This window comes from Phoxinus phoxinus, assembly GCF_949152265.1.
Source record: "Phoxinus phoxinus genome assembly, chromosome: 24".
In the NCBI taxonomy this organism is placed as follows: domain Eukaryota; kingdom Metazoa; phylum Chordata; class Actinopteri; order Cypriniformes; family Leuciscidae; genus Phoxinus; species Phoxinus phoxinus.
In genome coordinates, this window is record NC_136899.1 from 26,837,714 (window position 1) to 26,853,024 (window position 15,311).

At 46.2% G+C, this 15,311-nt stretch overlaps 1 protein-coding gene across 2 annotated transcripts in view; it reads left to right on the forward strand.

Annotated features, from left to right (window-relative positions):
• The window catches only part of vopp1b (VOPP1 WW domain binding protein b), a 54,084-nt gene that overhangs the window by 1,268 nt on the left and 37,505 nt on the right, over positions 1-15,311 (forward strand). The gene's annotated exons all lie outside the window — the stretch shown is intronic.

The following is a 15,311-nucleotide window of genomic DNA, read 5'->3' on the forward strand; positions in this document are numbered from 1 at the left end:
AGTTACAGTAATCCTCCGCGTCTTTACACCGGCCTGTCAGAGAACACAGAGAGACTTTGGCATTGGCACTTAGACGGGGATAAATCAATATGCCAGTTTATTCTCTCATAAATGTGTAACATCAGTGAAACGCAGAGAGGTTGACGATGAAGCTCTGCCTCTCCATACTCGTGTCGTCTCTCAGTGCAGTGGTGTGTCTGAACAACTACAGAGATGAGCATAACTTGAGCACGCGGAGAGTTATGACACATCTGCACCTGCATCTGTACTGACTCATGTCCACTTGTGCCACAGATATATAATCAGCGGAAGGCATTATGCTAGTGAAGCATTTGTTGTTGTTTTAAATGCGTATAATTGCGAGGAAGGGAAAAAAAAATGTCTTTAATGGTGACATTTTATGCCCCTTTTCACAAGATGTAATATAAACAGTGTTGGGCAAGTTACTTTTAAAAAGTAATTAGTTACAGTTACTAGTTACTTCTTCCAAAAAGTAACTAAATTATTTACTCAGTTACAAATTATAAAAGTAACTATTGCATTACTTTCAAGTAAATTTTTAAATGCTTAAATGTGACCCCGCCTCCACCCCTCTTTAACTGAACTTGCAATACATGTGCATGTTCAATTATTTATGATAAATCTGAATATTATAATGACATGGACATTTAATACAAAACATTATTAACATAAACAATGCACACAAATCTAAACTATTTTAATGTTGCTGTGGGACAAAGTGAGACTAGCCTCCAATCAAGTGCCATGTATGTGATATTATGTTTATATGGATCAATACAAATAACACAATAGATGTTTTGGAACTTTTGATATTTATTGTTCCTCAACGGGCCACAACTCGGCAAAATTAAATTATTTTTGTTAAGCACTATACCAAAAAGAAATAACAAATATATACACTCTTTGTAGTGCAAATAAAACAAAAACTTCAGACAATTGGTAGGCTAGACTTTAAGTATTTTCTTCCTCGAAAAAGTAGATTGGCACATATCTGATTTATATCTGATTTATTTCCACATATGAACGAGGCCTGAAACCTCCAAATATATGAATGCATGCGGGTTTTTTCCCTGTTTACACGGTCAGAGAACACATCCGATCTGTCATGAGCAAAACATCTATGGGATTAATATCCTGCCATGATTCAAAACTGAAAATAAAGTTCTGAAACGTTGAAACTAAGTGTTCGAAAACTCAAAATCTTAAAAAAAAAAGTTTTGCAAGATCGAAAAATAAGATTTACAAGCTTGCAAAATGTAAAAAAATAAGAATATCTCTGCAAACATTATGTTGTTTTTGAGATTTCCTTCTTCAGAACTGCAAAACATTTTGTACGATTTTTTCCAGAGTTTCAAATTTGTCAGTGTTCTCCCACTGTATAGTTTGTTTTCCAGATTTGAAACCTTGAAACCCGTGATCTGAAAACTGGTGTGCGAATAGGTGAAAAAAAGTTTTGAAACTCTGAAAACTGAGGTTCGAAAGGGCGAAACTTATTACATTACATTAAATTTGCACTCCTTTGCAGACTATTTTTCAGAGCTGAGTTTACAACACCCACTTTGCGGAGATACGCGCACACAGTTGCGAGCTTGCGACTCGCGTGATTGTTGGCAGCGATGTCACGCAGCTCTGCTCTGAAACTCAGGCCCCGTTTACACGATGGGAAAACGCAGATATTTCTCTGCGTTTTGGCCTGTCATTTACACGAAAACACCGTTTTTATCCCAGAAAACGATTATTTCTAAAAACTCCGGCCAAAGTGGAGATTTCTGAAAACGCCGGTTATATGTTGTCGTGTCAACTGGGAGAAACGGGGTTTTAGGTTCTCTTGTCGATTCTGATTGGCTTGCATGGCTTTATCCTTCTCCCTACACTGCCGCCCATATAGGTTTAGCATAGTTATAAAGGCGCTCGACGACGTATTTATGCGGGTTGTGTGCACGATGTTATTATTGAAAACGGAGGGGGAGAAATATTCGTTTCTCTAAATACCCGGCTATGTGTAAATGTGGCCTCAGACTGAGCGAAAATGAAGCTTCGCAACCTCGCAACTTAAAAAAAAGCCTGGAGGGAGGGCCTTTCTGCTCTTGGCCAATGCTTTGCTGTCTGCTGACGTACAGTCCAATCACAAGTCGTATTTACTGGAAAGGTGGCTTCTGCACTGGTTCTTTGCATGCGTCCGGCAGATTGACCGTGACGATTGCTTCTAGTGCAAATCCTTCCTCTCATTACCATCAAAAATGTTTTGCAGTTCTGAAGAAGGAAATCTCAAAAACAACATAATGTTTGCAGAGATATTCTTATTTTTTTACATTTTGCAAGCTTGTAAATCTTATTTTTCGATCTTGCAAAACTTTTTTTTCGAACACTTAGTTTCAACCTTTCAGAACTTTATTTTCAGTTTTGAATCATGGCAGGATATTAATCCCATAAACATCAGAATTGGGTCACATTTCACTGACAGTTTAAACGAGGCCATAGAGGCTCCTGGACGCTTCTGGATGTTAGTGGAGGCATTTGTGTAGTTGTTGTGGAGTTACACTGATCATCTCATCATCATGTTGAACTCTTACACAAGTGTCCACAGTTCCTGAGGTGTTTATAAGACAGCGCTGACATGTTCTGGTCACTAGTGTCCAGTCTGTGCTCGACCACAGAACAGTTTCATGCTTTGCTGGATCTTCCTGCCGTCGCGTTACAACTGGTCTCTGTTGGCGCTTGAGGAACCAAATGTCGGCTGGTGTGTGTAACGTGCAGATTAAGAGCCGGTAATATTGTAAACGTGCAGATTAAGAGCCGGTAATATCATAATACGATCCTCTACAGATTTTCATGATATGTCCCCTTTAAAATTTTATTTTCAAGCCAGCCTGAAAATTTTGTCAAAGAATGTCATGCAACTTTTAATGCACAGAAATCTGGAAACTTGCTTGTCAGGTCAAATAGTATCCCATAACTATTCAATGCATGTTAAATTACACTTTTAGAGATGACATATGGTATACTGCATCTTTAAAGCAGTTTTCTCCAGTAACACTGGACTTTACAAGGTTCCTTCGTTTACATAAACTAACAATGAATAATACATCCAAAGCTTATATTTTAGTCCCCCTGTGGTGAAAATCCAGCTTTTAATGTAGTGTATGTGTGTATGTGGTGTTATTAATTTGCTTTAACACACACCATGTGTAAGTTCATAAGTGGACAGCATTGCTGAGTATTTTCTGCTTAAAACTGCAGTGAACCAAAGACAGTCTCAAAAACACGGCTTGAAATCGCTGGTGTTTCTGACGTCACACACTACCTTGACCAATCAGATCAACGTGTGATCGTCCACCAGTGGATCTCTGAGTGAGTGAGTGAGTGGAGGCGGGTCTCATTTGCATATTCATAGAACCGCGCATACTAAATGAGGCAAGGGTGTCGAGTTACATTCAAGATATTTTAAGGCATGAAGATTTTTAAAAAATTGTTTTGTTTTGTAAATGTCATTTTAGTGATCAAAGATGAGTTTTATGGGATACAATTATTGACTACAGGGGAACTTTAACTTAGTTCATGTTGATTTCTACATTTACTTATACGTATTTAAAATGATTTTATCAACTTGTATAGTTGAACTTTCAGTCAAAGATTTCAACCATCTGATAAAAGCATTGTTTTATACTGTAGTTACTGTCATTTCACTCAATATCCGCGTGCGGATGAGGAGGAACATCGATTCCCAGACGCTCAGGAGTGAGTTTGTTTCAGGCTTGTTGCATTGATACAGGGATTTGCTCAGTTGGTCCTGTGAATCTATATTTACCAGAGACAGGTTTCAGTCTATAATGCTCAGGTTAAAGCTCAGTCCACACACACACACATCTCCTCTCCTTTACTGAGCGTTTCACCGAAGACTGTGTGTTGAGCCGGAACAACAGCCAAGGTCTGCAGGAGCAAACAACTCTGTAAACAACTCTGTAAACAACAACTCGGCAAACAACTCGGCAAACAACTCAGTAAACAACTCAGGAAACAACTCAGGAAACAACTCAGAAAACAACTCAGTAAACAACTCAGGAAACAACTCAGTAAACAACTCAGGAAACAACTCAGGAAACAACTCAGGAAACAACTCAGAAAACAACTCAGTAAACAACTCAGGAAACAACTCAGTAAACAACTCAGTAAACAACTCAGGAAACAACTCAGGAAACAACTCAGGAAACAACTCAGGAAACAACTCAGCAAACAACTCAGGAAACAACTCAGGAAACAACTCAGGAAACAACTCAGTAAACAACTCAGCAAACAACTCAGGAAACAACTCAGTAAACAACTCAGCAAACAACTCAGGAAAGAACTCTGTAAACAACTCAGGAAACAACTCGGTAAACAACTCAGCAAACAACTCAGTAAACAACTCAGGAAACAACTCAGAAAACAACTCAGGAAACAACTCAGGAAACAACTCAGGAAACAACTCAGGAAACAACTCAGTAAACAACTCAGTAAACAACTCAGCTAACAACTCAGGAAAGACCTCTGTAAACAACTCAGCAAACAACTCAGTAAACAACTCAGTAAACAACTCAGGAAACAACTCAGAAAACAACTCAGAAAACAACTCAGTAAACAACTCAGAAAACAACTCAGTAAACAACTCAGAAAACGTCTCAGGTTACAACTGTAACCTATGTTCCCTGAGAACAGGGAACGAGACAATACGTCATCGACGCTTTGGGGAACGCCTCAGGCGTGACAGGTGTCTGAAATCAAATATCAACTCACAGCAATCATGCTGACCGGCGACAGCCCGTGCATCATCAGCTTGAATGATGAGCGCGCAACCTGGATGTATAAAAAGGGCGCCTTGAAACCGTAACAACATCCTATCGTCTTCAGGGACTGTTGCAGGCAGGCCCCGAGGCATGGCAGGGAGACGTATTGTCTCGTTCCCTGTTCTCAGGGAACATAGGTTACAGTTGTAACCTGAGACGTTCCCTTTCGAAGGGAACTCAACAATACGTCATCGACGCTTTGGGGAACGAAATACCCACTCCGCCATGCTGAGGGGAGTGCATGCCCAAAGGCAGTGACAACTGTCAAAACCAAAAAGTTCAGAGAACACTGGGACCACTCACCCTTAGGTCATATCGGGCTGTCAGTGACAGCACTCCCTACCGGTCATAGCCCAAGCTAATGAACCAAGAACTGCCAACACATAGTTAATGTGGGGTAAATCTGGGCCAGCTCAAAGGCTTAAGACCACAACTTCCAAAAAGACGGGGTCAATTCTAGGGAGTGTGGCTAGGGGACCCAAGGGACTCCCAGCCAGTCACTATTCAGGAGAGCATGCCTCCTGAAATGCCTCCAGGCTGACCTGGTGATCTAAACTAAGACACACAGTATGGCCATTGCCTGTCTGTCCGAGACAGAACCTCTGGAAGTTGCCTTGGATAAGGCATCCAAAACCCGAAGGCCTGCGAAGCTGGCAGAAACCATTCAGTCACGGACCACAGAGACGGGATCTCATGGAGAGTGTGACTATATTTCGAAATGACGAACGTTGTCCACTCGATCCACGGGTCTACCCAGTGCTCGCTCCGAACACTGGGGACGTAAGAGAGGGTTCAAACCAGGAAGGTATACTGAGGCCTAAGACCTGATGATCTCCTCATGTGGGGAGCTCCAGAATGTGAGAGCTCATATCGGGAAGGCCGGTGAGGCCTGAAACCTGGCGACCACAGATTCCTGTGGGAGCGCATACTCATGGAGCTACCTACAGAAAGGCCTAATGAGGCCTGTAACCACAGAATGTGGGAGATAGCTTGAAAGTGAGGCGCCTGTCATAATACAATGTGACAGAAGACGCATCTAGAGTGAGACCCAAGGTGGAGAACCGGAGTCTGAGTCATGTAAGAAAGGGAATGAAGCGGGCAGCGCATAACCCTAAAATATGGATTTTTAGAAAGTACACGAAACGAAAGTGCGTGTACTTAGCCATTCCGAATCCAGGAAGGCCTGGTGAGGCCTCTAACCTGGCAACCACAGTATGTGGGAGCTCATACTCAGGAAGGCCTGTGAGGCTTAAAACCTGGCGACCACAGAAAGTGGGAGCTCATATTCAGGAAGGCCGGAGAGGCCTATAACCTGACAGCCACCCCATGTGGGGCTACCTTCAGAAAGGCCTAATGAGGCCTGTAACCACAGAAGGTGGGAGATAGCTTGAAAATGAGGCGCCTGTCATAATACATTGTGACAGAAGACGCATCTAGAGTGAGACCCAAGGTGGAGAACCGGAGTCTAAGTCATGTAAAAAAGGGAATGAAGCGGACAGCGCATAACCCTTACCATAAATATGGATTTTTAGAAAGTACACGAAACGAAAGTGTGTGTGCTTAGCCATTCTGAATCCAGGAAGGCCTGGTGAGGCCTCTAACCTGGCAACCACAGTATGTGGGAGCTCATACTCAGGAAGGCCTGTGAGGCCTAAAACCTGGTGACCACAGAAAGTGGGAGCTCATATTCAGGAAGGCCGGAGAGGCCTATAACCTGACAGCCACACAATGTGGGGCTACCTTCAGAAAGGCCTAATGAGGCCTGTAACCACAGAATGTGGGAGATAGCTTGAAAGTAAGGTGCCTGTCATAATACATTTGTGACAGAAGACACATCTAGAGAGAGACCCAAGGTGGAGAGCCGGAGTCTGAGTCATGTAAAAAAGGGACCGAAGCATACAGCGCATGACCCTTACCATAAACAATGGATTTTAGAAAGTACACAAGATGTTCAGTCGTGTGACTTACCATAAGCATGGGTTTAATGAAGTTGAGGTGCATGTACTTCATCACTCTATATTCAGGAAGGCCTAGTGAGACCTGTGACCTGACGACCATAGAATGTGGGAGCTCGTAACCAGGAAGGCCGGTAAGGCCTGTAACCTAGCAACCACAGCATGTGGGAACCCATGATCAGGAAGGCCAGATGAGGCCTGTAACCTGATAGTCACAATGCGTGGGAGCTCACATTCAGGAAGGCCTGATGAGGCCTGCGACCTGACATGTGGATATAGCTCACAACCAGTGAGGCCTATACACCAACGACCACAGTAAGTGGGAGTTCACACTCAGGAAGGCTTGGTGAAGCCTGCAACCTGACATGTGAAAACTCATAACCAGGAAGGCCGATTCTAGGAGGCCTGAAGCCTAGTGACCACTAAATGTGGGAGCTCATACTCAGGAAGGCCTGTGGGACCTGAAACCTGGTGACCACAGTATGTGGGAACTCACTTTCAGGAAGGCCGGGTGAGGCCTGTAACCTGACATGTGGAAACTCATAACCAGGAAGGCCTGGTGAGGCCTGTAACCTGGCGACCACAGTGTGTGGGGGCTCATAACCAGGAAGGCCGGGTGAGGCCTGTAACCTGATAACCACAATATGTGGGAGCCCACATTCAGGAAGGCCGTATGAGGCCTGTAACCTGACATGTGGATGCTCATAACCAGGAAGGCCTGGTGAGGCCTGTAACCTGGCAACCACAGTGTGTGGGGGAAGCTCAGCTTACAATTTTTACATACCTTTTGTTTGGTTACAAAAACATGTCCCAGGCTCTGTACAGGAGACGAGTTCTGAAAAAGAAGAGAAGAAATGTTATAGTGCACAAAACATTTTCACTCAACAACACCTGAAGCGTGCGGAATGAAGCACGCCAGGACTCAGTAGCCTCTTTTTCAGGGAAGGCGCTCCTATCACCCAAGCTGAAGCGGGCCATCAGAAAATTCTTGAATTCATCATTGGCCCCGCCCCAGGCCTGATGTAGGAGGAGCCTGGGAGTGATGGTGTTTAGGAGACAAGACCCAGGGATGTTATGTTCTCAACGTTCCGTCTGAGAATGTTTCCTCTGGATCACATCCCTGAGATCCTGCCTCCCGCGGGAGTTACGCCTCCTGCGCGCCCTGCTCCCTCTCGCCGGAGGAGGGGGTGCACGGGAAGCGACACTGGCCCTCTGAGTCTGTCTGTGATCCTCAGACCACGACGGACCAGGCCCTCCCGCCTGCCTGGGCTGGGCCGAGGACCTCCGCGGTATACAGCTCTTAAACGCCGCAGAGCGCGCCCTCGCCTCCCTGAACTTATCGACCACCGTCTCGACGGAGGGTCCAAAAAGCTCGGAAGGCGAAACCGGCGAATCAAGGAGAAAGGTTTTTTCTTTCTCCCCGATGTCAGCCTGGTTGAGCCACAGATGCCTCTCCGTGGCCACCATAGCCGCCATCGAACGACCGATGGAAACAGCTGACTGCTTGGTGGCCCGGAGAGCCAAATCCGTGGTGCGGCGCAGCTCTGCGACCGCGTCAGGGGACAAGCCGGCCCCCTGATCGAGGTCCTGCAGCAGGTCGGCCTGGTAAGCCTGAAGGACCGCGAGGGTGTGCAGAACCGCACCTGCCTGACCTGCTGCCGTGTACGCCCTGCCATTCAAGCGTGATGTTGTCTTGAGCGGCTTAGATGGCAGGGACGGAGCTCCCAGTGACGATGACCGACCAGAGGCGAGATAGTTGGCTAACGTCTCGTCCACTGGCGGCATCGACACATACCCGTGCTCTGCGGCCCCCTCCACAGCAGCGAAACTAGCCCGCTGATGAAGAAAGAGACGCGCAGAGAACGGGTTCTTCCATGCCTTCTCAATCTCAGAGTGGAGATCGGGAAGGAATGGAAGGCTCGTCCGAGCCGGTGGCTTACGGGTGGGGAGGAACCGATCGTCCAAAATACCACGAGTAGGTTCCTCCCGAACGCGCCTCCACTGAAGCTGCAGTCTGTTGGTGGCGCGCCCCATAACGTCCACCAACTCAGCGTACACTGGGCAAGAGGGCTGAGATGGTTCAGTCTCAACAAAACTAACCTCATCAGCAGCCAACTCCTGCCCGGCCCGAAGAGAACCAGTTGCAGATCCGTCAGAAAGAGACAGAACGTCTACATCGACCTGCAACTCACCCTCGTCATCTGACAGATCATCCGCGATATTAACGCCCCTCTCCAGCTGATCTGCCAGCTCCCTCTGAGAGCCCCACGATGTCAAGCGACGCTGAGCCTCAGCCCGCGCGGGACCGAAACCGTGGGGATCAGAAGCCGTGCCCACTTCCCTCGAGAAGTGGGACAGACGAGAGCGGAGCGTTTTCAGAGAAAACCGCTCACAGTTCGCGCAGGAAGCTCCCTCAAGAACTTCCCGCGCGTGCTCTTCTCCCAGGCAGAAAACGCACAGATCATGTGAATCTTCCGGTGTCAGGTATCTGGGACACGGGTCAGCACACTTGCGGAAAGTATTCCTCTTCTCTGCACGTTTCATTTTCAAAAGGATATTCAAAGACAGACAAAACAGTCCCTGAAGACGAAAAGGATGTTGTTACGGTTTCAAGGCGCCCTTTTTATACATCCAGGTTGCGCGCTCATCATTCAAGCTGATGATGCACGGGCTGTCGCCGGTCAACATGATTGCTGTGAGTTGATATTTGATTTCAGACACCTGTCACGCCTGAGGCGTTCCCCAAAGCGTCGATGACGTATTGTTGAGTTCCCTTCGAAAGGGAACAACTCAGTAAACAACTCAGCAAACAACTCAGGAAAGACCTCTGTAAACAACTCAGGAAACAACTCGGTAAACAACTCAGTAAACAACTCTGTAAACAACTCAGGAAACAACTCGGTAAACAACTCAGTAAACAACTCAGGAAACAACTCAGGAAACAACTCAGGAAACAACTCTGCAAACAACTCAGGAAACAACTCAGGAAACAACTCAGGAAACAACTCAGTAAACAACTCAGTAAACAACTCAGGAAACAACTCGGTAAACAACTCGGTAAACAACTCAGGAAACAACTCAGGAAACAACTCAGAAAAAAACTCAGCAAACAACTCAGCAAACAACTCAGCAGACAACTCGGGAAACAACTCAGTAAACAACTCAGTAAACAACTCAGGAAACAACTCGGTAAACAACTCGGTAAACAACTCAGTAAACAACTCAGGAAACAACTCAGAAAACAACTCAGGAAACAACTCAGGAAACAACTCAGGAAACAACTCAGGAAACAACTCAGCAAACAACTCAGTAAACAACTCAGCTAACAACTCAGGAAAGACCTCTGTAAACAACTCAGGAAACAACTCAGTAAACAACTCAGCAAACAACTCAGGAAAGACCTCTGTAAACAACTCAGAAAACAACTCAGAAAACAACTCAGAAAACAACTCAGCAAACAACTCAGGAAAGACCTCTGTAAACAACTCAGAAAACAACTCAGTAAACAACTCAGCAAACAACTCAGGAAAGACCTCTGTAAACAACTCAGGAAACAACTCGGTAAACAACTCAGTAAACAACTCTGTAAACAACTCGGTAAACAACTCAGTAAACAACTCAGTAAACAACTCAGGAAACAACTCAGGAAACAACTCAGGAAACAACTCTGCAAACAACCCAGGAAACAACTCAGGAAACAACTCAGTAAACAACTCAGTAAACAACTCAGGAAACAACTCGGTAAACAACTCGGTAAACAACTCGGTAAACAACTCAGGAAACAACTCAGGAAACAACTCAGGAAAAAACTCAGCAAACAACTCAGCAAACAACTCAGCAGACAACTCGGGAAACAACTCAGTAAACAACTCAGGAAACAACTCGGTAAACAACTCAGGAAACAACTCAGGAAACAACTCAGGAAACAACTCAGGAAACAACTCAGGAAACAACTCAGGAAAAAACTCAGCAAACAACTCAGCAAACAACTCAGCAAACAACTCAGCAAACAACTCGGGAAACAACTCGGTAAACAACTCAGGAAACAACTCGGTAAACAACTCGGTAAACAACTCAGGAAACAACTCAGCAAACAACTCAGGAAACAACTCGGTAAACAACTCAGTAAACAACTCAGGAAACAACTCAGGAAACAACTCAGGAAACAACTCAGCAAACAACTCAGGAAAAAACTCAGCAAACAACTCGGGAAACAACTCAGGAAACAACTCAGCAAACAACTCAGGAAACAACTCAGGAAACAACTCAGTAAACAACTCAGGAAACAACTCAGTAAACAACTCAGGAAACAACTCTGTAAACAACTCAGGAAACAACTCGGTAAACAACTCAGCAAACAACTCAGTAAACAACTCAAGAAACAACTCAGAAAACAACTCTGGAAACAACTCAGTAAACAACTCAGTAAACAACTCAGCAAACAACTCAGGAAAGACCTCTGTAAACAACTCAGGAAACAACTCGGTAAACAACTCAGTAAACAACTCTGTAAACAACTCAGGAAACAACTCGGTAAACAACTCAGTAAACAACTCGGGAAACAACTCAGGAAACAACTCAGCAAACAACTCAGGAAACAACTCAGGAAACAACTCGGCAAACAACTCAGGAAACAACTCAGTAAACAACTCAGGAAACAACTCAGAAAACAACTCAGGAAACAACTCAGTAAACAACTCAGTAAACAACTCAGGAAACAACTCAGGAAACAACTCAGTAAACAACTCAGGAAACAACTCAGGAAACAACTCAGAAAACAACTCAGAAAACTACTCAGGAAACAACTCTGTAAACAACTCTGTAAACAACTCAGCAAACAACTCAGTAAACAACTCAGCAAACAACTCAGCAAACAACTCAGTACACAACTCAGTAAACAACTCGGCAAACAACTCGGCAAACAACTCAGGAAACAACTCAGGAAACAACTCCGCAAACAACTCAGCAAACAACTCAGTAAACAACTCAGTAAACAACTCAGCAAACAACTCAGCAAACAACTCAGCAAACAACTCAGCAAACAACTCAGTAAACAACTCAGCAAACAACTCAGTAAACAACTCAGCAAACAACTCAGGAAACAACTCAGCAAACAACTCAGTAAACAACTCAGCAAACAACTCAGTAAACAACTCAGTAAACAACTCAGGAAACAACTCAGCAAACAACTCAGCAAACAACTCAGCAAACAACTCAGCAAACAACTCAGTAAACAACTCAGCAAACAACTCAGGAAACAAATCAGCAAACAACTCAGTAAACAACTCAGCAAACAACTCAGTAAACAACTCAGTAAACAACTCAGGAAACAACTCAGCAAACAACTCAGCAAACAACTCAGCAAACAACTCAGCAAACAACTCAGTAAACAACTCAGCAAACAACTCAGGAAACAACTCAGTAAACAACTCAGCAAACAACTCAGGAAACAACTCAGGAAACAACTCAGGAAACAACTCAGTAAACAACTCAGCAAACAACTCGGGAAACAACTCAGGAAACAACTCAGGAAACAACTCAGTAAACAACTCGGGAAACAACTTAGTTAACAACTCAGTAAACAACTCAGCAAACAACTCAGTAAACAACTCAGCAAACAACTCAGTAAACAACTCAGCAAACAACTCAGGAAACAACTCAGTAAACAACTCAGTAAACAACTCTGTAAACAACTCAGTAAACAACTAGAGACTCCAGCCAGTAGGAGGCGCTAGATCCGCATGTCTTCAGCCCGCCCATAGAGGGTGGGATCTCACTCACAGAATGTACAAATAGTGTCAGCCATCTTTTATTGGAAGCTAAGCTAACAGGTTCTTGTTCTGTGAAGAAAGCTGAGTAGTAGCGGATACCATCCTCTTTTTCCCGGACATGTCCAGCCGTCGAGATCGTCCAAAATGTCAGGGATTCGGCTTTTTCTTTTTGCAGTTGCCATTCATTGTTTACACACACACCTTTTGTTTCAATCTAACTGAATTCATTCCGATTGGTGAATCTGAATGTAGTGTTTACATGAACGCTAAACAAGTGATCGGTTGATGTGTGTTTTAACATTGCTGAGAAAATTCCCGCTCCTCCGTGAGAGATACGAGACCGCTGCGTCTCACAGGCGCCGCTCATCAGTAATCATGCCACCGGCCTCGCGCCGTTCTCCCGCGGCCGTCAGTCTCGCGCGGCCGTCAGTCTCGCGCGGCCGTCAGTCTCGCGCCGTTCTCCCGCGGCCATCAGTCTCGTGCCGTTCTCCCGCGGCCGTCAGTCTCGCGCCGTTCTCCCGCGGCCATCAGTCTCGCGCCGTTCTCCCGCGGCCGTCAGTCTCGCGCCGTTCTCCCGCGGCCGTAAGTCTCGGGCCGTTCTCCAGCGGCCGTCAGTCTCGCGCCGTTCTCCCGCGGCCGTCAGTCTCGCGCCGTTCTCCAGCGGCCGTCAGTCTCAGGCCGTTCTCCCGCGGCCGTCAGTCTCAGGCCGTTCTCCCGCGGCCGTCAGTCTCGCGCCGTTCTCCAGCGGCCATCAGTCTCGCGCCGTTCTCCCGCGGCCGTCAGTCTCGGGCCGTTCTCCAGCGGCCATCAGTCTCGCGCCGTTCTCCAGCGGCCATCAGTCTCGCACTGTTCTCCCGCGGCCGTCAGTCTCGCGCCGTTCTCCCACGGCCGTCAGTCTCGGGCCGTTCTCCCGCGGCCGTCAGTCTCGCGCCGTTCTTCCGCGGCCATCAGTCTCGCGCCGTTCTCCCGCGGCCGTCAGTCTCGGGCCATTCTCCCGCGGCCGCCAGTCTCGGGCCGTTCTCCCGCGGCCGTCAGTCTCGCGCCGTTCTCCCGCGGCCGTCAGTCTTACGCCGTTCTCCCGCGGCCGTCAGTCTCGTGCTGTTCTCCCGCGGCCACCAGTCTCGGGCCGTTCTCCCGCGGCCGCCGTTCTCCCGCGGCCGCCATTCTCCCGCGGCCGTCAGTCTCGCGTCGTTCTCCCGTGCCGCCAGTCTCGGGCCGTTCTCCCGCGGCCGTCAGTCTCGCGCCGTTCTCCCGCGGCCGTCAGTCTCGCGCCGTTCTCCCGCGGCCGTCAGTCTCATGCCGTTCTCCCGCGGCCGTCAGTCTCGTGCCGTTCTCCCGCGGCCGTCAGTCTCGTGCCGTTCTGCCGCGGCCGTCAGTCTCATGCCGTTCTCCCGCGGCCGCCAGTCTCGTGCTGCTTAATGTCAGATAACGTCCATAATAATTGGACTTTGGGTAATAATTTGAATAATTTTGATTTTTTGACAGTTTTCAGTGGTTACGAGGAGCAATATGAGAGAGAAATGTGGTAATCATTGTTTAGGTGCATTAAACCACATCATGTCATATTGTCAACATGGTACTTATGAAGCAGAATAGTGGGTCATATGTCTAATGCTTTTTGAAAACTTAAAGCTTTCTTCTTCATAAAACGAGTCGGACATCATCGCATTTTTTAAAAATGTCTTTACATTAGTAAGCTACAGGACATCGCCTTTCAAAACATGACCTGCGCCAAAGAGAGAAAAAAATGAATGTGTCTCTGTCCCCAGCACATTTCAAACCATGACGCCCATGGTATATGGGACCAAAAATTTGAGTTATGTCACTGGCCAGAAAGTCAGCCAATCAGTGACCAGCTTGATTTCTCTGTAGAATATGTATGAGCCGGTCAGTGAACAGACTGAATAGACACAAAGTCCCAGTTCTGTGAGGAATTCCCAACCTCCACATTAACTGGAACCGTTCCTACTGACAGCAGAGAGGAGTCGGCAGTGGGATTGGGACAAAACCACCATTATTTCCTAAACCAGTGACCAACATCCCATGGGATCAGCATCCCTATTGGCCTCGCTGATGAATCTGCCGGTCCCTCGCCAAGAGCAATTACAGCATTTGCGATTCCTTGCATGTATCATGTGTTTGTCCCGCGGCAGTGAATGAAACGCCTGGCATGAGTCCCTTCCACATTGTTTCTCTGAACTAAATCCACGACTCTGAACGCTCACACTCGCTCGGGAAACACACGGAGAAAACCATTCTGCTAGATTTTTGATTGAGTTTAGCATTAAAGCTAGCATTATTATGTGGTCATGCTAAAGGACTTATCGTTTGATGACACCCTACATAGTGAACTTTTAGATCTTGAACAGAAATTTTTGTTTGACTGTTGATATCAGCCTTTTTTCATTCAGTAGAATAATGTGTAACAATCAAATCAATCAAAACTCACAGCCAATCAGAGGAGAGTGTGGGCGGAGTCTCTCTGCAAGTGAACTGCACTCCAACCAAATCAATCAAAACTTACAGCCAATCAGAAGAGAGTGTGGGCGGAGTCTCTCTGCAAGTGAACTGCACTCCAACCAAATCAATCAAAACTTACAGCCAATCAGAGGAGAGTGTGGGCGGAGTCTCTCTGCAAGTGAACTGCACTCCAACCAAATCAATCAAAACTTACAGCCAATCAGAAGAGAGTGTGGGAGGAGTCTCTCTGCAAGTGCACTGCACTTCAACCAAATCTATCA